General features: G+C 38.5%; 2 pseudogenes; both read left to right on the forward strand.

Annotated features, from left to right (window-relative positions):
• The window catches only part of LOC137995713 (uncharacterized), a 419,354-nt pseudogene that overhangs the window by 384,983 nt on the left and 11,871 nt on the right, over positions 1 to 22,500 (forward strand).
• LOC137994223 (uncharacterized) lies at positions 11,389 to 12,014 on the forward strand (annotated as a pseudogene).

The raw sequence follows: 22,500 nt of genomic DNA on the forward strand, positions 1-22,500 counted from the left end.
GGTGTTTTATTGGTGTTTCTGCAAAACAGATTCGTTGAGAAAATCGAGATTTTTTCCAAGGGACTTTCCTCTTTTGGCAAAATGAAATGGCACCAGTTCAGCGTACACGTTTACTACTGAATTTGTGCTGTAAACAATACCTGGACAATTGTTTTGCATCATGCAAATACATCAATTTTTTATCAAAAGAAGCCTGGACAACCTCGGAAATTCTCAGGAAAGATAAATATATATACATGGTGCATACGTACGGCCTGTTTTATAAATATCTTCTGAAAATGAAGGGAACCGAATGAAGGCTACGGATGAAAAACTTCATACCGCATTATACATCTCACTTAATCACGGTATAGTTGGAAGCAATGAAAGCGCTTAATATTAGGACAACCGATAAGTTTTATTAGTACTTACAGGATTACACCAGCCATGTTTGGAACTCAGCCCAAAACCCCAAAACCTCTTAGGATCCGAAGACCTCTTTGTTGATCTACGAAAATTTAGCTTATCAAACGAGTCAATAAGGGAAAACACTCGAAAGGTCAACGACGCAGCATCACAGTTTCTTAAGAAACTTAAGCCTTAATTTCTTTCTTAATCAGTGGTTTACTTATTCTAAAAAAGTGATTTTGAACTTGCTTCAAGACCAGAAAGACCCAAAATATGCCCAAGACTCGCAAAATTAAATTCGATTCAGAAATAACCTCGCTGAGTTTAAAAATTTTGCTATAAAGCTTGTAAGTGAGAAAAAGCCTTTGAAGCAAGTCCACATGACGCCTAGGGGTATATGATGTGATAAAATTACTCCCATCCATCTTCTTCAATGACCCTCAAATGTAAGTGGTGGGCTGAATTCAGTAAATAACTTTGTAGTCACGCGTATACCACTTGTGCAACGTTATTTTAAATCATGCGTTACAACATCAACCTACTTATAACTGATGAAGGCTTAAGAATTAACCGAAACATTAGCCAAAACGTCCTAAAGAACCACCCACACATATATATTACAAGTCAGTTACAAACATTAACATTTTCAACAAGGTATAATAATAATATAGTTCTACTTTATAGTGGTTCCTTGATCTTTGTTTTAAAAACCTTTGACATCAGAGACCCAGGGGCAGTTAGTCAAATCCGGACGAAGGAATCACTAGCATTATCAGGACTGGCAAAGGTCGTCCCGTCCTGGCTGGCTTCCCAGGGGGTTACCGAGAATGAAATCATTTGTAATATTTGCAGCTTCTACAAGCCTCTGAAATATCTTTCCAAGTTTCAATTGAAATGCAAAAATACAGACGGAGTGATACTGGGCCGCAAAAAGATATATCGGAGTCAAATAAAGAGGACACACGATTATAGTGTCAATGTTCTGACACTTCCTATTTATGGCAATGAATTGCGAAATGAAAATGATACAATCTTCTCGAAACGCTATCTGAAGAACACCAATATTGCTTCGCTTAAACTGTAAGTTCCACATTCACTTCGACATGAGGATCAGTTTATTGACCTTTGAAACCGTCTCCCATTTTGTCCTTACTGTGCATGATTGCCTCGTTTTTGAACTGAGGTTAATTATAGTTGCGCGCCTTTTGAATTTTGTTATTTCGTGCTTTTGTCGTTCTCTTGAAGTCCTTTGATCTCTGCAAAAGATAAAATGGTTTCACAGGAAGGTTTCCCAAGTACTAGCAATGCTCAAGTACAGCAAGAAGTGACCCCAAGTCCCATAGAAGCCGTTTTGAAAGAGCTGGCTGAACTGAGGTTCGTTAACATGCAATGTGCAAATCAAACAGCGCTCGTCGGTTGATCCAAGTTGTTCCGTAAGTACTGAATTGTAGTTTGCTGCAATCTTAATGTTTTCAATGTCGGTCAAATTAAGGGAACTCCAAAGAGTCCTTCGTACAAAACTTGTTACTGCATGCGTTGTAATCAATATACAAGTTTTACCAAGAATGTTTATTGTTACATTATGATTACAGTACTGTACTGAGAAAAATCTTACTGAGTAAGAGTTGCAGCGATTGTAAAATTAATGTATTTTCATAAGAATTGTGAACGAAGATATCAGCTTAGTGCTTTTGCGGCAAAGTTTATATGTTGAGGTTTAGAGTTACGTGTGTTCCTTTTTAAAGTTAAGCCAGTTTGTAGCATTTATGCGAACAAGTACTTGTATGACTCTTTTTATCCTCCTACTCGTTTCGTGCAACAGAGGCTCACTTCATCAGGGATTTTTTTTATTCCCTGGCAAGGAAATAGCTCCATACTGAATATTACGTTCATGCAAAAGGATGTGTGATAAAAATGATGACAGAGGACAAAAAAAAATATGTGATGGAAATGATGACAGAGGACAAAATGGCACTTTTATCAATGATGTCCAAATTTCATTTTTAACATTATGATTTTGTTGTGGTTAGGTTATGCAAATTATATTGCTCACTGAGTTTCAAAGAGAGTTGTAACTTAACAATAATTGGCTTTCATTGACAAAAGTCAGGCTGCCCATCTCTGAGTGGGCTGTGCCAAAGCTTTTTATCCATCTTTGAGTGGACAAAATGGCACTTTCGTCAATGATGTCCAAATTTCATTTTCCACATATGATTTCATTGTTCAAGTTTTATTTTGAAAAGCATGATTTTACATTGCTGAGATTACGCAATTTTAGTTTTTATTTGCTACTGCTACTGAATTTTAAAGAGAGTTGTGACTTTACAATTGGCTTTCATTGACAGAGTTAGAGTAGTGCGAGAGCTGTTAATCCCTCTGAGAGTTAAAATAGCAATTTGGTCAATTGTGTTAAAATATCATTTTGAAAATATGATTTCATGACCTCGGTTTAAGATAATGATTCTCTACTTCTAGCAAGCATAAAACATGCATGCATAGTACTTCATATGTAAATGGTACTTCCAATGATTACACCCTCTAGCTAAGAGATGTCACCTAGGTGGAAGTTACCTTACCTGCATGTTGATTTTAATTTTAATCATTTGATTTGCTTTGTCTTAAACCCTTGAGATATGACCATGAAGAGAACAAGAAGATTGAGGAAATTATTGTCAAAGAAATCAGAGGAAATTAATTTTTGGAAAGGAAAAATGGGTCAAAGCAGAGATAAAAGGTACAGTTCATATTAACACATTGCATTTTTGTGCAGTACCTCTCCAGGGTATTGTGAATCCTATGTCAGTCAGGTATAACAAAACAGAAGGCAATAGTCTGTCAAACTGCCCTTCCTTAGAATACAAAAGAGTATATGAATTGTGAGTAAAACCACCTCTTCACCAATCTTTTGGCAATGTCTTATATTCCCCTTCCCCACTGTTACAGCTCTTAGAAGTAATGGTACATTGTATCATGGTTCTATACCTTTTTTTGAGATATAATTGGTTTAAAATTCCGGGGTGATGGGAAAAAGAAATAATATTCCATATTGGTTTTACGCCCAATATAGAAGAGATTCAAGAGATTAAAGATAGTTAACCAGCTCAACAAAAAACTCTATATAGCATGAATTGTTGAAATCTTACCGTAATGAACACATGGTTGATCCACTTTAAAGGGGCAGTTCACCAATACTGGAGAAGCCTCCGTGATGATAAGGTGAGAAAAAGCAAAGGAAAATTGGAAAACCACCAGATTGCAACAAGACGTCGCCTCGGGGTTCAAAGGGTGTTTACCACGTACATGTAGAATTGGTGTTGGCAAATCAGTTGATGTAATTTCTGTTGATAGCAACAAGGGCAATATAGTGTGTCTGTGATTGAAATAATGATCATGAGAAGACAAATGGCTTGCACAGATATGTCCAGGGTTGACCCTAATTAAATGCACACCGATTTCATTAAACCTCATGAAGCATCCCCTTGGTCTTCGCCCCAACTTCAACACCACTCTGACTCAAGTCTAAGACTACAGACAATTAACATCATAAAGTGTCCCCTATACTCTTATCTTCAAATAAAGATACACAACAGTAGTTACCCTAACCTTAAAATGACGCGAATCCTAACTTTTATCTTAAAAAGATAGAAAATGCTTATACTTAACGGGAAATTTCGTGTTGGAAGTCAAAATTCGACGTGCATTTCATTAGGGTCAATTCTGGACATAAGTTGATTTGCATGGCAAAGGGGATCTTGAAATGCTTTGGTCTTGCATTGGTGACAAAGAGTAAAATAATGGAAATGCACTATCCATTTATACAAAATGTATATAGGTATCTTATAATCAATTGTCCATCGCATGGTAGTGCAACCAATCCCTTCTATGGTATTTTAAGACAGGTTGTTCATGCTACTCTGTTTTTTTCATCTCATGTTTTTGTATACAGTACGAAAATGATTTTGTTCGAGTGTTTCATCTGATAGTTATCTTTTGTTGGGTTTTTAGAAATTGAGTTATTGACTAGAAATTGTGGAAAAAACAGCACTCTCCACACAGGACAAGGACAGAGCAAGAGATTTGCTAAAACTAAACAATGCTGTTGAGTTTATGTCATCAGAGGAGAGTGATGAAGATGGAGGACAAACAAGTGGACCCTCTGCAAGTGATGTGAAACTGCTACAGTGGGAAAGGAGCAAATTATGCAGTATTAAAGCAGTCTTAGATGCCACTTACAAGGCTCGTATGAGCAAGAGGCAGCAAAGAACAGCAGCAAAAGTCACAAGAGTGGCTGGTCAAAATATGTCAAGCAGACCTCTGCCACAAAACTGCCCTTCCTGGCTGGGCGATTGACCCAGAGTTAAAAGTCTCCTTAGTTATTATTTATTTTCTTTTTTTCATTTCATTCTACTTTTAACTCTTCAACACACTGAAAGCTGTTTGCTGTTTTTCAACTCAAATATCTGCTGGCATATTGAAGCAGAGTAAGGGCAAGGTATGCAAAAGTATTTGTAATGGTTGCTATGCTGCAGCACAGTAACTTTAGCTTGGTTCCTGGTAGCCATAGATGCAAGAAGAAGAAGAAGAAGTTTTTTCCAGTTTTATGGTTCACTGTACAGTTGTCAACTCAGCAGCACCTTTTCTGTGTTTTAGACCATTTCTTATTATTGTAATATTTGGTTTCAATGGATTGACGTCAAGTCTGGGAAGACGAGAACATTTGCAGGAAGGCATCATTTTACTAGAATTACCACAATTAATTCTGTTTTTCCTCACTTATTCAAGTTTCAAATCCTAAAGGGGTTAAAACAACAATAGTGCTAATTACCATGAGGAAAGCAAGGTCAGAATGATTCTGATACCGTGACTTGTATTCAAATAATGTCATTGCGTAAATATCCTCTAAAGTTAAGGGAGCCGAGTCTTTGTTTTATTCATATGTCCAGATGAATATTAATATATGCATTGGTTGGTCAATCATCTTAGTAAAATGAAGACCATTCAGGTGGAAATATATTTCCCATAACTGAGCATCGTGTTAACCAACCAACAGAGGTTGTAAGGCTGCTAAGTTATATCAGTTACAATCACATCAGTTTAAGGCATTATTTTTTGTCCATTCTGCACTGTGCTCTCTCAAATGCGTCAGTAATCACTTTAAGTATCCTTTGGACAATCGAAACAATTGGATAAAAGAATCGTCTTGGTATTTTTAATGTAAACGATAAGCAAAGTCTAAAACAAAAAGCAAAGAAATGATAGGACAGACAAGGGACTCAAGCCCGGATGAAAGTTTGTTGACAAGACTTTCATCGATAAAACTTAAGTAGGGAGTGTGTATTGTAAACAAAATTCGAAAAATCTCGAGCATTATTAGGAATGAGTGATTTCTTCATTCTCGAAATTGGACAAGCCGTTTAACTGCGAAAAATAGAACATTTAACTATTGTATGAAATTGCTATTTATTATATTTTGATAATACCGATTTATATGTACAGAAAATGAAAGATAATAGAGTAAATGATACTGATCATATCAATTTTTAATTCAGGTAAGATACTATTGAATCAGAATTTTTAAAGATTTCGGAAGTAAAGTCAAGTCATTATGACTAGAATTTTTACAATTTTATCAAAGTAGCCGTTTAATTATATGCTGTTGTCATCATTCATAAAACGCCTTCTTGATAACCTTATAATAAAGCATAACCTTGAATGAACTGAGTGTGCATATCCAGTGGGTCTAATGATGTTTGCCAAGTTTTACCTTCCTTGTTTTTACGTAATGTGAGGTTTAGCTACACGTTATTGTAGAGTTCAATACCATACGATCATGACAAGGAAGCCCCTTTCAAAGTTAGTGGCTTATAACTCGCTTTCTAGGCCTCTTTTCACTAAATGCTTCTCCAGGAAGAGCCAACCCTCTGATTTAAAATAAAAGTTAAGTTTCCGAACTGCAGAAATTCAGCGGATAATCGTGTGTCCCTCGTATTTATGAGTTACGGAAACATGACAGTTGTTAGTAATTCCGTGGTCACGGAAACCTCACGGATACACGAGTTTAAGGAATGCATTTCCGCGAAGCCGCAGTCGTGGAAAAGTAACGTACACATGTGTTTCCCGCTTCGGTTATCTGAATTTCCGTTAGCGGAAATTCAAGATTCCGTAGGGAATAAGTTACGTAAACGCTTGTTTTCACCCTGTGTTTATGCAAAACAGGTTGTTATTGAGTAATCATTGCATCAAGACTTGTTTTCTAGCAAAACAGTGAATGTTTCATTTAGTTTCATTGGTTAAGCCTTTTCGTTCATTCAGGTTCTCATGTTGACTAAAAAAAATTATTGCCGTTTCTCTAGACAAACTGAAATGTTTCAATTCGTGCTTGAAAAAAAAAAAACGTTTACCATCCACGGGAGCTTGAAATTTGTAGTAATGATTAATGATTACTGATGACATGAAGTTGTCAAAGCGTCATATGACGTTTCAATCATTAATTTTCCTTTTGAAATGGTTTCCCAAATCTTTCTTTGCTGGAAATTATCAGAAGAATGCTCTTAATTGCACACTCAGTGTCACTGTTGATAACAACTCCTCCTTTATCCAATCTGTGCAATTCTCATTGCCTCTTTCCTTTGTCTGAACGTGGTGCGTCTGTGTTCAATTGCTGTTCCAATACTGGCTGGGCAACCCTGGGCTCACTCTGCAATTCTAAAGGATATAAGTGTTAAACTGGTTGCTCGATAACTCCCCTACCGGTCCTCAGCTGAACAGATCTGTCAGGTCAGCTGTCAGCTGTCAGGTCAGCTGTCAGGTCCTGGGTAAATGACATGGATTCTTGTTGTCAGATCATACAATTACGGCATTTCCAACTTCAACTTGTGGACAAGGTTGTGGTGCTCTCGCAAGGAAGTTAAGTATTTGCGTTGCCACCTGTTCCATAACTGATCCTTGCAAGACTCTTTGGCTCCTCTCCGCAAATCCTTGTCCTTGACCTGCCAGGCTCACTCTTTAGGGAGCTGGGGTAGTGCTGGAACAAAAAGAAGGCAGGTGTCAGGATAGAAAACTCTAAGTTGGTTTCAATGTCCATATTTTGCTAGGTTCATCCCGGAAAAGGGTGGATCTCCCGATAACATTGTACATTGTGCGACCACAAGCGACCAATTAGCGACAAAAGTAGTTGAGATACTCTTAGGAAAAGACGCTTTTCAATACTTAAACATTTGTTCTATTTTATTTGCATCTAGTGTTAATTCTCTGATACCCCGGCCCCCCAATTCAATGTTGTGTAGGCGCTGTGGTCTGTGCAGTCGAAGAAATAGAAAAATCAACATTGTTTTGGGGGAAACGGGGGGAAATGAATCCAAGACGCTGAAAATCGAATTTTACTGCCAAGTGTCTCAACACTTTTGGCGCTCATTGAAGTTAAGTATTCGCGTTGCCACCTGTTCCATGACTGATCCTTGCAGGACTCTTTGGCTCTACTGCGCAAATCCTTGTCCTTGATCTGCCAGGCTCACTCTTCAGGGAGCTGGGGGTAGCGCTGGAACAAAAAGAAGGCAGGTGTCAGGATAGAAACTCTAAAATGTCTTCAACATAGGTGAGAGGGCAGCGATTTGCTTGGGTTTCAACGTCCATACTTTGCTAGGTTCATCCCAGGAAAGGGTGGATCTCCCGATAACATTGTACATTGTGGTCTTCACAATGCCAATCATCTGTTCAAATTGACCACCACACCATGGCGTGCGACTAAGTAGAATTTCCATTTAATGTCATGGGATTCCAGGAAACCATTTAACTCTTCGTCTTGTCTTACTTGCATCAGGCATTTGGCTGCTTTCCCAAACGTGCTTCGATTGTCTCAGGAAATTACGCTCGGCATTTCAGGCATGACAAGAACGTAGCGGTTTCTAGGTTTATGACTAGTTCCAGATGTACAGCCCTTGCAAACTTCAAGAGAAAAGGACCAGATACGCTTTACCTTCTCTTTTGCTTCTCAACTTGTATAAGATTGGGCCTGCAATGTCAGTACGCTTTTTAAGTGGCAGTCCCGGGGGTGGTGCTCTCACTGGCAAGGCACAGAACCACTTAGAGCCCTAACATGTAGATCTTATGGACTGAACCTACTTCCTTAGACTCGGCATACAGTAGTTTTCGCAAATGGATGTCATGGTTAGGGACACGCCTCCGTGGAGGGTTTCAGCGTGAATTTGCTGCACAAGCTTCCTCCTGAAAGTTGCATGTGCTGGAAGGTACACTGGGCCATGGCATTCAAGTAACCCATCTTCATTCGGAACCAGGTTTAACATCTGTCTGGTCTGTTCAATTTCTGCATATCTTGGGTCTGCACTCTCTTGGTCCACCATTTCTTCACCTCTTTTGCGTCCTGACTTCTTAGAGAACCTCTGCGCTCCCTATAGGTGGTGAACCCTGGCACCCAGGTATGCGCACGCAGGTCATTTCACTCAAGGTGTTTGTCTAATTCGATCCAGTCTTGGGTGCTGTTGTTGTACTAGGTTAAGCACTTCCCTAATGGCTTTTGCTTCCACTGGGGATTTCGCTGTCACATGATTGTCTGCCACTTCTCTGGACCGGTTAACCAAGCTGGGCCATTCCAACAACGTTCTGCATTGGTGACCTGGCCTCCTCAACTTGCTAAATCTGCAGAATTGTCAAAGGTAGGAACTATGTCCAAGGAATCTCTGGATGTTCTCTTATTGTGCATACTTTGTTTGGAAAAAATTGGCGATACTGGCCGTTTCCCAGTATCCAATGCAGCGCCACAGAGCTGTCAAGGCAGCCAAAGGCTGTGGGCTCAGGCAAATCTTAGAGTGTGTTCCTCACGGTGATAACTCGATTGCTGGCCATATGAGCACTAACCGGCTACAATCTGGGAATCGTAAAGTCTTTCTTCGCCAATCAACAACAACAAACCGTTTATTGTCCCCCAGAGATTTAAATAAACTAAATTACAAAAGCAATGAAATAACTAAAAAAATGATATTGGGCGCTTAATCAAATAAATTAAATTAGATGTTAGCAGCGGAGGTATGATATGGACAGTATGCATAAACATAACACTAACATGCGCACAAATGTAACATCGTATAATGTGTAAAATATCGTTGAAAAGTTAAATCCAGCTAAAAAAAATATAATGTAATATTTTAAGTTTAACCTATTTATGAAGAGTACCATCAATATAATGTAAGATAATGTTCCTTTAAATTTTTAAAAATGAGGCAGTTTTAATCTGTTCATAAATTGAATTCCAGATCATAGGCGCTTGAAATCTTATATTAAATTTACCATAGTTCGTTCTAACTCTGGGAAGGTAATATGATTGTTTTACTGAAGATCGTGTATTATATTGATGAAGCTCATTTCCTTCAGAAAAGAAGGTAGAAAAAAAAAAAAAGAGGAGGACTTGAGTGCTCATCGGATCTTGAGAATGTCAACAAAGAGAGGTTGGATAGGTGTTGTTGCCCCAGGCAATTATTCCAAAGGGTATATCAGAGCATAATATAGCCTAATTAAGATAGTGATGTCTACATAATAACGGATTTTAGATAATATTCCAAGACTTCTCTTCAACTTTTTTCAAATATACTCGACCTGTGGTGTTATAAAGTCTATAAAGACACCAAGGTATTGAATATATATTTCCTTCTTAAGACACAAATTATTTATCATCAGACTGAAATCACTGGTTATCTTTTTCTGAGGGGGGTGAAATATGATGAACCTTGATTTTTCTGTATTTAGTGACAGCTATACATTTACAATATTTAATCTGAAAAGCGGGAATTGTCTTAACATTTTTGACCAGGATTGTTTGGAAAAACACCTAGCACTGCTGTTGCTATTGTCCTGGTATTTGAATCTCTTAATGCTCTGATAAGGTACCAGGTTATCCAGCTTGCAGAAAGTGGATTGAAGGCGTGCAACCTCAAAGGTGATCGCGTCACTTTGGAAAGAGGATGTCCAGGTGTCCTTGAGTATGGCAGAACCATTAAAAAGCCTGAAAAACGTTCAGTTAATATTTTGTCACCCAGAGGAAGTGGTTGAAAACAAGACAGTGTTTAAAAGCTTTCAAACGACCGAGTTTCAACATCGCATTCAAGCTGTTATCATGGATGAGGCACATTTTGTGATTGACTGGTAAGCTCAAATGTGTGACATCAAGTGTGACCTTCTTTTATATTTGGTGATACCAGTGTAGCTTCCATGATAGTATTAAAATTCCCATTATCAGATTTAGGAATATTTAGATATGATATTTTCACATGATCTTTTACCAATAATCACTAAGCTATGAAGAAGTTAAAATTCCCATAGGAAGAGATAGAGAATTACGTTTGGAGAGCTTTCATGCCTACAAAAAAAATTGTCAAGGTGCACCAGTATTTATCCTCTTATCCCTGAACAACCACAAGGTCCGACTAAAAATGAAAACTCAAGGCAAATCGGTAGTAACCAACCCAAGTGTATTTCACCCAGTACGGATTTTGTTTTAATGATAATTAATTTTCAATGTTTCATCTCTTAATCAAAACAGACAAACAAAATTAGTTAAACCTGTCTTATATTGGTACATTCACAAGACTCCTCCTACTGCCTTTCGAAATATATTTTTATGGTTCAGTTATTGAAAGTAAGCACACTGTCCATGTATGTACTGAGGGTGTAAAATGCAGGTTGCAGGTCATTGTTTTACTGCGCGCCACTGATGGCACTTGGGCGACTGTAAGAACTACTCTACTGGACTTTCGTAAAGCTTTCGACTTAGTGGACCATAATATTTTGGTCAGCAAAGTTCGCACTCTTGGGGTTAAGCCAACTGCCATTAACGTGATTATTGATTTCTTGAGGGACAGAAAGCAAAGAGTTAATTAATGCTTAATGGAGTTTACTCTGTGTGGCTCAATGTTCCTGCGGGAGTTCCCCAGGGGACTCGTCTTGGCCCTTGGTTATTCTTGGTGCTGATAAACGACCTTAAGTTACCTGATGGGTCGTTTGCTATGTGGAAATTCGCCGATGACACCACTGTTTCGGAAATAGTACCACCATCCAAACAAAGTGCACTTCAGCAAGCTGTTGACTTTATCAGCACCTGGTCTCAGGATAACCGCGTGCAGCCGAATCCATCCAAATGTAAGGAGCTGCAGTCGTGCTTTAAGAGATCTCCTCCAACTCATTCTCCAGTTGAACTTGATGACTTTGTTTTCGAGCGAGTCAACTCCCCTAAAGTGCTTGGCGTTACCATAAGTGACGATTTCAAATAGAACGATCACATCTTTAATGTAACCTCAAAGGCTGCCAAAAGATTGTACCTCCTGAGACAACTTAATGTAGCTGGTATCTGTGCGAGTGATCTTGTCTTATTTTACTGTAGTACCATAAGATCGGTTTTAGAATGCGCACGTCAAGTATTTCACTTCAGCCTTCTGTCCTATTTACCCGAGGAGCTGGAACATATTCAGAAGCGCACCTTGTGCATTATTTTTCCTTATGCAAGCTACAACAGCACACTCAAAGAGGCAGGCATCCCCTCTCTTTAGGATAATGACATTGTTCTTGACATTAATCACAAGCTCGCAGGTCTGCTCCCACCTAAAGCTGCGCAGCAATAGGAAGTTCAACGTGCCAGTGTGCAAAATGGAGCTCCTTAAAAAATCTTTTATTGTTAGCCATAGCCTAAGAATGTACATAAATATGTTCATGTATGTAAATTTTTTTAACACAAGGTTATCCCAAGTGATATGATTTTATTAGATTTGTACATTTTTATTATCATAGATCTTTATAACTATTTTAATTATAAATTTTATTTCTTGTACATTATACACGTAACTCAGTCTTCGGACTGGAAGGTGTTCTTTTTAATAAACGATTTATCATCATCTTTATCAACCCAAACCTTTACAAAAATGCTATCCTTAGGCTTAAACATAACGTTTGGGTTGTTTCAGCAATGGTGAAGCAATGACCTGCAACCCTAACCTGCATGTATGTACATATCCCATATGTCTTCATTGATAATATTAAACACATGTTTTAGGAGCAGTTTTGCTTCTTTCATCCTTTATCATTCTAGGAAGGATTTTAGACCTTCTTATGGGAAGCTTGGTATTTTGGGAAGTATTTTTCCTAAAGTGCCATTGCTTGGAATGACAGCGGCTGTGACAAGGAGGGCCTGCAGAGACATCATTCTGTTAAATCTCTTGGCATGTTTAACCCAGCAGAAGTTATGGGAAAACGTGACCCAGAATAATCCTGGAACCTTCAGTTCAAAACCTAAGGCAGGAAAGAGAAAATTTTCCTTTCACAGTTATTTTTGGAAACTTGGAAACAATTTCTTATTTTTTTTTTTAGTCATAGTATGGGGAATTATCAATATGCACCAAAAGGGGCTTTACATAAAGCAAAAAACAGGTTATTTACTCAGTTCCATGCAAAGTACCCTTTCAAAGAAAGAATAATTGATGGTCTCATGAAAAGCTCATCAAAGCTGAGACTCCTAGCGTGCAGAGGACCATAGTTAAGAAAATATGTTAACCCATTGCTGCGGGAAATCTTGTTTTATAGCCATGACGTCATTGACTCCATGTATGCCAATGTGACCAGGATCTCGCTAGTTTATAGCCTCCCACGTTCCTCTCTCACAATCATCTCCTGAAACAAACTACACATTCCTTTCCCATTGTTTGCAAAGATCAGTGGGATATTACATGTAGATCGGCAGAGAGCCAATTGGTAATTGTTTAGCAAAAAGTGAATCAAAAGCTCTGACAGAACACAGACCCCGTCATCAAATTTTTTCGCGAGTTTTTAAGTTTATTTCATGTTAAAGTATGCCTAGTGATTCCATTTCCTTGTTTCACGTATGGGTGAAACTCCCAAGAAAGTTGTTGGAAATAACTCCTTTCTCTGCAATCGTCCTCTAATTCTTACTGGCAGAGTACGAGTGTTTGGCAAGAGTTTAGTTGACGTCGCAGGTCTGATTGAAAGCATCGTAGAAAGAAATTTGAGGGTGTTTCCTTCTAGTGACACGTTCATCGGTACGAAGTGTTACAAGCAGTTACTTCGATTTAGAAAAATAAAGTAAACTACGAACAGTTCAAGACGAGATAAAAGATGACTCCAAGAAAGGGGAAGCACACTTACTGTCCGTGGGTTCCTCCAAAATAATTTTCTAATAGTCCTTAATCTCATCTACTGTTATTTTCACCATACCTGTAAATAAATATTGTATTGTAAGAAACCACCTATTGACTCACATTTTTCCCAGGTCCCTTTTGGTGTAATCTTTTAGAATGAAAACAAAAATGAAGATATCGTAGCAATCCTGCAACAGTTTCACTCACACCTTCCCTGTACAGCTGACAGTGGAAATGGGTCTCAACTATTTGCAGGAGATCAAATCACTGTTGAGAGAGCAGTCAACGTGATTTGAAATTAAATTTTATGTAATATTCTTTTGTGCACTTTGAAATGGTAATAACATTCAAGGAAGGTAATTCATGAGTGGAGGAAAATTTTCACATTGCTTCAGCGAGGGAGGAAATCATTGATGACACTTGTATAAGATATTTGTAGATCCTCAATCCCGAGCCAAAGGCCTCAGGGCCTTTGATAGCAATAACTAACGTGACCACAAGAGAAGGTAGGAAATTGCAAGTTGCAAATCTAAAATTAAAAAAATTCAATTTCCCCAGGTTCTTTCCGAGAAAAAGTCTGACAACTGACAGAGAACAGGAAAACTCAGGGACTAAGAGGGCCTAAGTATCATTAAATTCCACAGGTGTTCGACTATACCAATATATCAATGGTATGACAAAAGAATCTTGAAAAAATGCTTACAGTAATTATTATAGTCTGGTAAATTCAGTTTAATATTATGTTGTTGATTTTACCATTTCCTTGTGAACTACAATGCAACCGATGCAATTAAGATTGTTTTACACATCTTAATTTGTTTTGTTCCTATACAGCTTATATTCAAGACGTTTTTCTCTGAGAAATCTGAGAATGACAAGTGTAAACTCAATTCTGACTGGGCCCTGATCACTCGGAGAAATGTTAAGTCTGATCGGCACGCAGCTTATCGTGCAGATAGAGACTTCCTGCTGCCACAAAGTCAGTTCTTGGGTTTAAAAACAGAGGATGTCAACCATTGAAATTTCCCCTGCCAGCAGACATAGCCAAGCGAACCAGGATAAGAAGATTGCAGTACGTACACAAAGAACCTCAGCTAATCATTGATCAAATTCGTGTTCAATGATGATTCTGTGAAGAGGCTTCTTAATGACATGTTCTCAAAGCAGGAAACACAAGATGTACAATATCAACAGAAACACAATGTGGATAGCAGGTTTCCATGCCGTTTTCCTGGATGTCAAGTTTGATGGTGCAAGCAGGAGAGGACACGAGTTGAGGCATGACCCCCCTCCAGTTGTCTTAGAACAGCCAGATTCACAGTCAGCGCCACTGATGACGTGTACAATGACAAGTGTGCTTTTTTAGCAGATGGATTGTTCTTTGCACATTTGTTAGCTGCAACTAAAGAGGTTGACGGCATGAGAATAATGCGCCAATATAAATACATGATGCTGTACTGTAAAACTGACGGAGAAGCAAGTAACAAGTATGCACTGGAGTGTCTGCATCAATCCTTTCTTGTACAATCCCTCCCTTCTCGCAGAGACAGTGAGAGATTTGTTTGGAATCGTGGGGGCAACAACATTCCACATGACTTGGGGGTGGAACACTCTAACTGCTTCATCAAGGGTGGGGTTAGAAATCTTGGGCCAAATGTGACAGAAAAGGCAGTACAGCGTATTCGCCAGTCAGAGAGTGGGTAAAGAAACATGACCATTTAAGTGAACCAATGTCTAAACACCATTCCTAGGTCTGGAAGACACACCAGTAGTTCACTGGAAAATGACCTTGACGAGTTGTTGGAGCGACTTCAAGTAACATATGTTTTTATTGAGCAACCCGGCCAATCTTATCATTGCTTTCCTAACTTTTATAGGGACACATTCAAGACATTGATCATGTCATCCCTGTATCAATGGATAACCCACCACAAAAATGGTCTTCTCGTGGAAACAGGGCAAGATAATGGTTATACTCTAGGAGTATTTAACATTATCTAGCTTGCTGATGATGTGAGTTGGTTGTGACAAGGTAGCAAAGGTGTCACTGTCGCCCCTGAATACTGTGTTAATTTGGAATAATCGAGTGTGGCATTTAATCGAGTAAATACGGTAATACAGAATAATTTTGTTCAAAGTTTTTGGTATTTGCAATAACGAAAACCACCTATAATGTCTCCTACAGATAAAGTACAAGATTAAATCCATGGAGGATATTACACGGTAGCGAGAAGATATGAATTTTATGTTCGAGCGCGCTTCAAGAAGACTCCTTGAAGGGTAGGGACTGCTTAAAATGTCAGCTTTTCAGACTTTTTAAGATTCCTTAAAAGGCAAGCTATTTAAAGACTGCTAAAGAAGCCAATAATATTTCTCAAAAAGCCGGATATTTTAGATTTTTTTATGATTACTTAAAAGGCAAGTTGTTTAAAACTGCTTAAAAGGCCAATAAGATTTCTTAAAAGACTGGCTACCTCAGAGTCAGCTTGGCCGCCAGCTTTTGAAGACTCCCTAAAATGCCAGCTGTTTCAAGAATCCTCATAAGCCGGCTGTATCGGACCTCTTATATAGTCCGTTTTTGAGGACTTGTTAAAAAGCCTGCTTCAAAGACCCCAAGTACAGCTATGAGAAAAGAAGTTCCATTTTTACTTTGAATAATTCTTCTCCCATTCTGCTATTATCTTTCATGCCTTGGTCATGCATAGTCACACAATCGCAGTTGGTTGCTAGTTCGTTTTATTGACATAACAGTTAAATATAAAACGTAGTATACGTATAGGCATTTAAACTTTTAAAACCCCTTCAAGAAAATACAATTGTGACTTCAAATTGCAAGCTTCAATTTTAATCTACAAGAAACCTTTGTCTTAGAAATTTACTCTTGAAGACCCACAATTGCTGCACTGAAGATCCTTCTGACAAAAGCGGCAATTCATCAAAATTACAATGATTAATAAAATGAAAAGCAATAGAAAAAAAGAGTTTACATTGATTCAGAATGAGAGGTTAATAAAGTAGACGACATTTAAAATTTACAATTATAAAAAGACCGGTTCCAGTTGATCCATCCTAACAATTATAGATCTTGGGATACTAGTCCTCCTCACATCTTGAGCTGGTTCTCCATCTTTTATATTCACGACAGGGATGTCCTGGATGTGATAACGGTTGTTGTGGCATTCCATGATAAAGCTGAAGAGCAATAAAAACTTAGCTAAATTTTTACGTCCTGAGCTTTCTGAGCAAGCTTTCCCTCCTCGTTGGATCTTATCTGTTTCTTTACGAAACTCACCCCGCTGTTGTACACTCAATATATGTTGGAGATTGTGCCATATAACCTTTTCACCTGTAACATTTGTACTTCCTCTTAAACGCCTTTGAAAGTTTGTTGTTTTATAAAGGTCAGTTTTACCTTTTGTGGGTTGCAAATTGTCTTGAAGTTCACCTAACGAAGATTAAACGGAATAGCAAGGGGAAATAACTTATGTTCTTTTTGGAAAACATCAGCAAAAATAAATAAATATGGCATTTATTTACGACATCCGAGACCAAATGAATTTTTTAAGCTTTGTCTAACTAACCTTAACGCCAAATGAATAGGGCTTACTCCCTGGACGTACTCCAAGCCATATTCCAAGTTGTAACCTTTCTTTACAAAAAATAGGCGCCACCTCCTGTTCCTCTTTTCAAGAAAGGGGAGCATGCCACTTGACTTGTGTTGGGGTGTACGGACCACTTAAAGGTACCGACCTCCCCGTTTTTTTGGCGCTGAAATGCAAACCTTGCCTGTATAGGAAATAGCAAAGTGACCGTCAAATGTTTGGAAAGGACAATGGATTATATTGATGATGATGATAAATTAATAATTATTAATAATAGGTTAAAAATTAAAAAAAAAAAAAGAATATCCTTGTATGATAATGGTTCCACGCACTAGTATTTTCCTTCTCTGTTTGGTCCTAACGTACACCAGGCTTTAAATACAAATCAACAGTCTTTGACATATCAAATTCTCACCAAGCAGCCTCCAAAAAAATATAAAAGAAGGAAATTTTGGCTACTTCTGAAGCCTTTTACATTGTGTGGGAATGCTAGACACTTGAAGCAGTTAGGAATTTCTGAGAACAGATTGGCGGTTCAACCAGAGAGACTACTCACGTTTAAAATTAAGGCAGACAACTTGCAACATTCACAGGACAAAGATGTTTCACTGTGTTTATATAATGAATAAGTGTCATCTAAGTATTTAATTAAATAGGTGGGTACGTATGCATGTGATTCATGATACGGTAAAAACCTGCGTATAAGAACCTAGTGATTTAAGAACCTACAGGCTGAAATTTTGCACTTTAATACCCAAATATATATAAACCTATTCAGCCTGACAGAGAAAAATAGGTTCTTATATAAAAAAAACACTTCAGATTTGATGTTCAAATTCTGGAGTTCAATTGTAAAAATTTTTGTAGTGTACTGCTTTTCAGTCTTACCAATAAAATTTTATTCAATAAATATGGTCAGACCCTTGATACAGGACTTCTTTCAACAACAAGGCTTGACATTTTTGTAAAATTAATGCTTTACAATTATAGCATATTAGTACTATTGCAGTTCTCCAAATGCTATCACTATAATAACTTTTGCAAATAAGAACCTACTAAGAACCTAATCAGCCTGAACTCCAAAATTCTAGGTTCTTTTACGTGGGTTTTTACTGTAGTCAATTTAGGTACTTGCTGTGGACTACATAACTTCCAACAAGACTCACTGCTTCATAGCCCCTCCAGAGAATATTATTCTTCTCTTCTTTGAGAAGAGGCAAGTGTCTTGTTAGATTTGTTTCAATGTGTTGCTCTATATTCCCTTTAGGGACTATTTCTCCGCACCCCTTGATAGGGCAGTATTGGACGACCCCAGGGCACACTGTAGGATATGCGATGGTGCCTTAAAACCTTATGAAATCCTTCTTTAAACTAGCCACTGCCATCTTGGATTAACTTAGCAGCCTGGCGATCTAAGCGTGACATCAAAGAGCTCAACTTGAAGTTTGGGGGGAAGATTGCTCCAACAGGAGCTGTAGAGATAGCAAAAAAAAAGGAATTTCTTTTCACCGTTTACCAATTTCGAAAAAGAAAATTGCTAAAAAATGGTTATTGATGCTTGGCTGGGACGAAAACTTCTTGCCACCAAAGCGATCCCAAATTTTTGTGTGTTCGGATCACTTTACGGACGATTGCTTTGAAGTCGATCACCGATACAGTCTTCTGGGGGGAACAACACACAAAAGAAAGAAAAAAATAGATGCTGTATCCACAATTTTCAAGAAACCTAGCTCTTCAGCGAAAGTCAAACGGGATTCCAGCAAAAGGAGGCAAAAGAATAAAGAAAGAAGAAAGGTACGTCATTTGAATGTACTCTCAAGTACTTCATAATCTTACGTTGTAAATATAGGTCATACATTGGTAGTCGCAGTCTCAATGTCAATTCCACTAGTCATCGGCAACAAGGGGATAAAATATGGGACAAAAAATCGGAAGCTCACTCAGAGACTGTCGCAGCTTACGATAAGATCAAGAAAATAGCTCTCATTTCCCCCACAGATTTGTTTTAGACAGCGATATAATATTCTCCTTAAAAAGGCCCCAAAAGGAAACACAGAGTAAACAGTGTTAACCAGTAATACTATTTATCGAGACAACATACTTTTAAATCAGTCGCCCAACTTGGCCACACACAATAAATGTTTGGGTTTTTTTGTAATTGCTTTACTTTTTCTTAATAAACTGTAAATAAATCGTTTCATTTAGGCTGTTGACAAAATTATGGAGAATGTCAGGATGGAAGAAGGGACGGGCAAGGAAGAAGCTCAAGAAGACATGCTTGTCACAGATATTGTGAAACAATTCGTTGATGTTGCTACAGAAAACAGACCCGATTGTAGACACACCGGTAAAAACGTTTGTTCACATGGGGACGCAGACTGAACCGAGCTGTCTGATGACGATTCTGATGAAGAATGGAATGATGACTTTGATGATGCAAGCTCTGTCGCCCACTTTGATTCCTCAGACAAAGAGTGGAACCCCAGTGACGAAGACGATTCCGATGATGAAAATGCAAATGTATCATTGCCAAAGCAGTAACTGGCTCGCAGAAAACGAGAACTCAGATAATGAGAGCGAATCAATTGTTTTTGACAGTTGTTTAAAGCAGTTGTTTCAAATTTGCAGGAAATGTGGCACAATAGTGAATAATACTTATCTCAGCCAGAACGGAAGCTTGATTTGTGTAACCACCGAGTGCAAAGCAGGCCACATTGAACCTTGGTTTTCGCAACCTTTCACGAAAGGGATGGCAGCAGGAAACCTTATTTGCAGTGGCGGGATCCTCTTTACAGGGAATCACTTTACTCGAGTCAATGCTGTTATGAGTGCTTGCAACATCAGATTTTTTAAAAAGTCAACATTTTATTACATTCAAACGAAGTACCTTTGGCCTGTGGTAAACAACCATTTCCTTAAGCAGGAGAAGGAAGTTCTTCAGTCATTGAGAGGACAACATTTAGTGCTTGCTGGTGACAGCCGATGTGACAGCCCTGGTCACAATGCAAAGTACGGAACCTACACTTTGATAGAAGTGACAACAGAAAAGATCATTGATTTCTCCCTGGTGCAAGTGTCAGAGGCTGCAAACTCCAACTGTATGGAAAAGGAGGGGCTAAAGAGGTGCCTTCAGTTCTTAGAAGAAGATGGTCAAGTAATCATGTTGCTGGCAACGGACAGGTACATGTATTGAACATATTCTCGAGGCCTGTTCTCAATTATTTTGCATCGGTTTACAATGTATTTAAATGATCAACGGCGTAGATCTACCGCTGAAGAAGATACTTGACCTAAAATCCGTATCGTTGCTAGATGAAACCACCTACAAGTCGTTCGGTTTTAATGTCTTGTGCGTATTTTTACACGAGTGACCCATCTTTTCTCGTTATGTGCAAGCAATGGGTCACGATAGCACACAACATGGCCCTCAGTTGTTCAGTTAAAAATAGATTCTTATTTTGATTTCACCTTACATTATTTAATCTTGCGCTTTCTGCTTGCTTGGGATTGCACGGTTTCTTAAATATAAACGTCTCTTGTCACCTCAGCGAAACAACTCTCATTAATCGCTAGTTCGATGACCGCTCCGCATTCATATGGTCTTGTTATTAAATGCAATAGAACAGTAAAATCAGCAATGCCTCGATAAAACAAACCTAAACTAACGTGTTTTTGTTCCATTGTAGGCATCCGCAAGTTGCAGCAATGATGAAGAGAGAAAAAGCGCACATCAAGCACAGATTCGATCCATGGTACTTGGCGAAGTCTGTGCGCAAGGATCTTAATGCTGCATCTAAAAAGCGAGAGTGCTCTGACATATTGTCATGGATCGCATCTGTAGTTAATCACCTTTGGTGGTGTGCGGCAACTTCTCTCAGGGATCAACTCCTTTGCCAAGAGAAGTGGAAGTCAATCGTTTACCACGTGGCCGGAATTCATGAATTGCCTGATTTCCAATTATTTTTTGTGTGTGGCCATGACGAACTTACCCCTGAGCAAAGAAAAAACAAAATATGGCTTCCCATAGGATCTCCCACACACAACGCTTTAAAGAAAGTGGCAGGGAAACCGGAACTATTAAAGGATGTCTGTCTTCTTGCCGATTTTGTACAAACCGGATGTCTAGAAGTTTTCCATGGCTCTATGGCGAAGAAATACGTGAACAAGTCGCAGCATTATTGTTACAACGACATGGTCATCAGAACGCAGCTTGCAGTCATTGATGACAACTGCAACGTAGGAAAAGAGAAAGCGACTACAATATCTGGAGAAGAGCGCTACAGGTGTGTGTATCCAAAGCTGCAAAAGAAGTGGGTCGCTAAGCCCATATACAAAGAGATCAGTCTCCAGTTTGTCCACGCTCTCCTAAGTGAAGTGATTTTGCTCAAGACGGGGGTGATTGAAGTTTCCCCCACTGAAAGACCAAACCTTCCACAAAACATAGCACCAACTCCATGTGGGAACAAAGAAAATATAATAGCAAGACACGTGTCAAGATTTCAATAAAATGTCCAAGTTTCCAATTACTGCTGCATCTATCTCTTCATCAAGTTATAACAAGTAACAGAATTGTAGCGCAGAGACAGTATTTACCGGTACATCATCATAATATAGAATTGTTTGGTTAGTGGAAAACAGCAAGGATACCAAAAGTACATGCAGTGTTGATATATTCACATTCTTTTTTGTAAAACACTTTTGGATGAGATGTCAAGGAAACCCATGATGGTCTACTTGCTTTAAAGACTGTCAATCAAAGTCGTCCCCATTTTGGGATCCTTGTTGTAAGAAATATCATAACCCCCCATGTGTCTTCTGAAAGGAAAAAAGGTGAAAAGGAAGACATTTACCTTCAAATGATCCTTCAGTGAGTGAGATTGCCTCTGCATTTAATTTGCAACACATTTCTATAGTTCCACTATTGAAAGGAGGAAATATTTTGATCGTGTAGTCATGCACTAAATTAAAGAAATGCTAAGTCAAGCTCAATAACTGAAGGATCCTTGAAGTCTGTGTAGTCGCCATCAGGTTCTGGAAATTCTTTTCGGATGGACGATATTACACAAGATGGGATAACTTTTCTTTGTTTCCTTTCAAGTCTCTGATAGATCCACCACACATATTGTCTGTATGCTGCATAGCGATAGTTTCACACCATAATATAGAATAGTTTGTGTTGCTGATAATCATCACTAAAGCCCTGGCCAAGGGAGTCGCAAGTAGATGCAAGTTCACAACTTGCGTCTACTTGCGACTCCGTTTGGCCAGGGCTTAATGATTAATGTTGTAGTAAGTATAATTGCATTGCCTGGCTAGTATTTTAACATCAAAACCCAACAACAATAAAAGCTGTGAGG

This window comes from Montipora foliosa, chromosome 3 (genome assembly GCF_036669935.1).
Source record: "Montipora foliosa isolate CH-2021 chromosome 3, ASM3666993v2, whole genome shotgun sequence".
NCBI lineage: Eukaryota > Metazoa > Cnidaria > Anthozoa > Scleractinia > Acroporidae > Montipora > Montipora foliosa.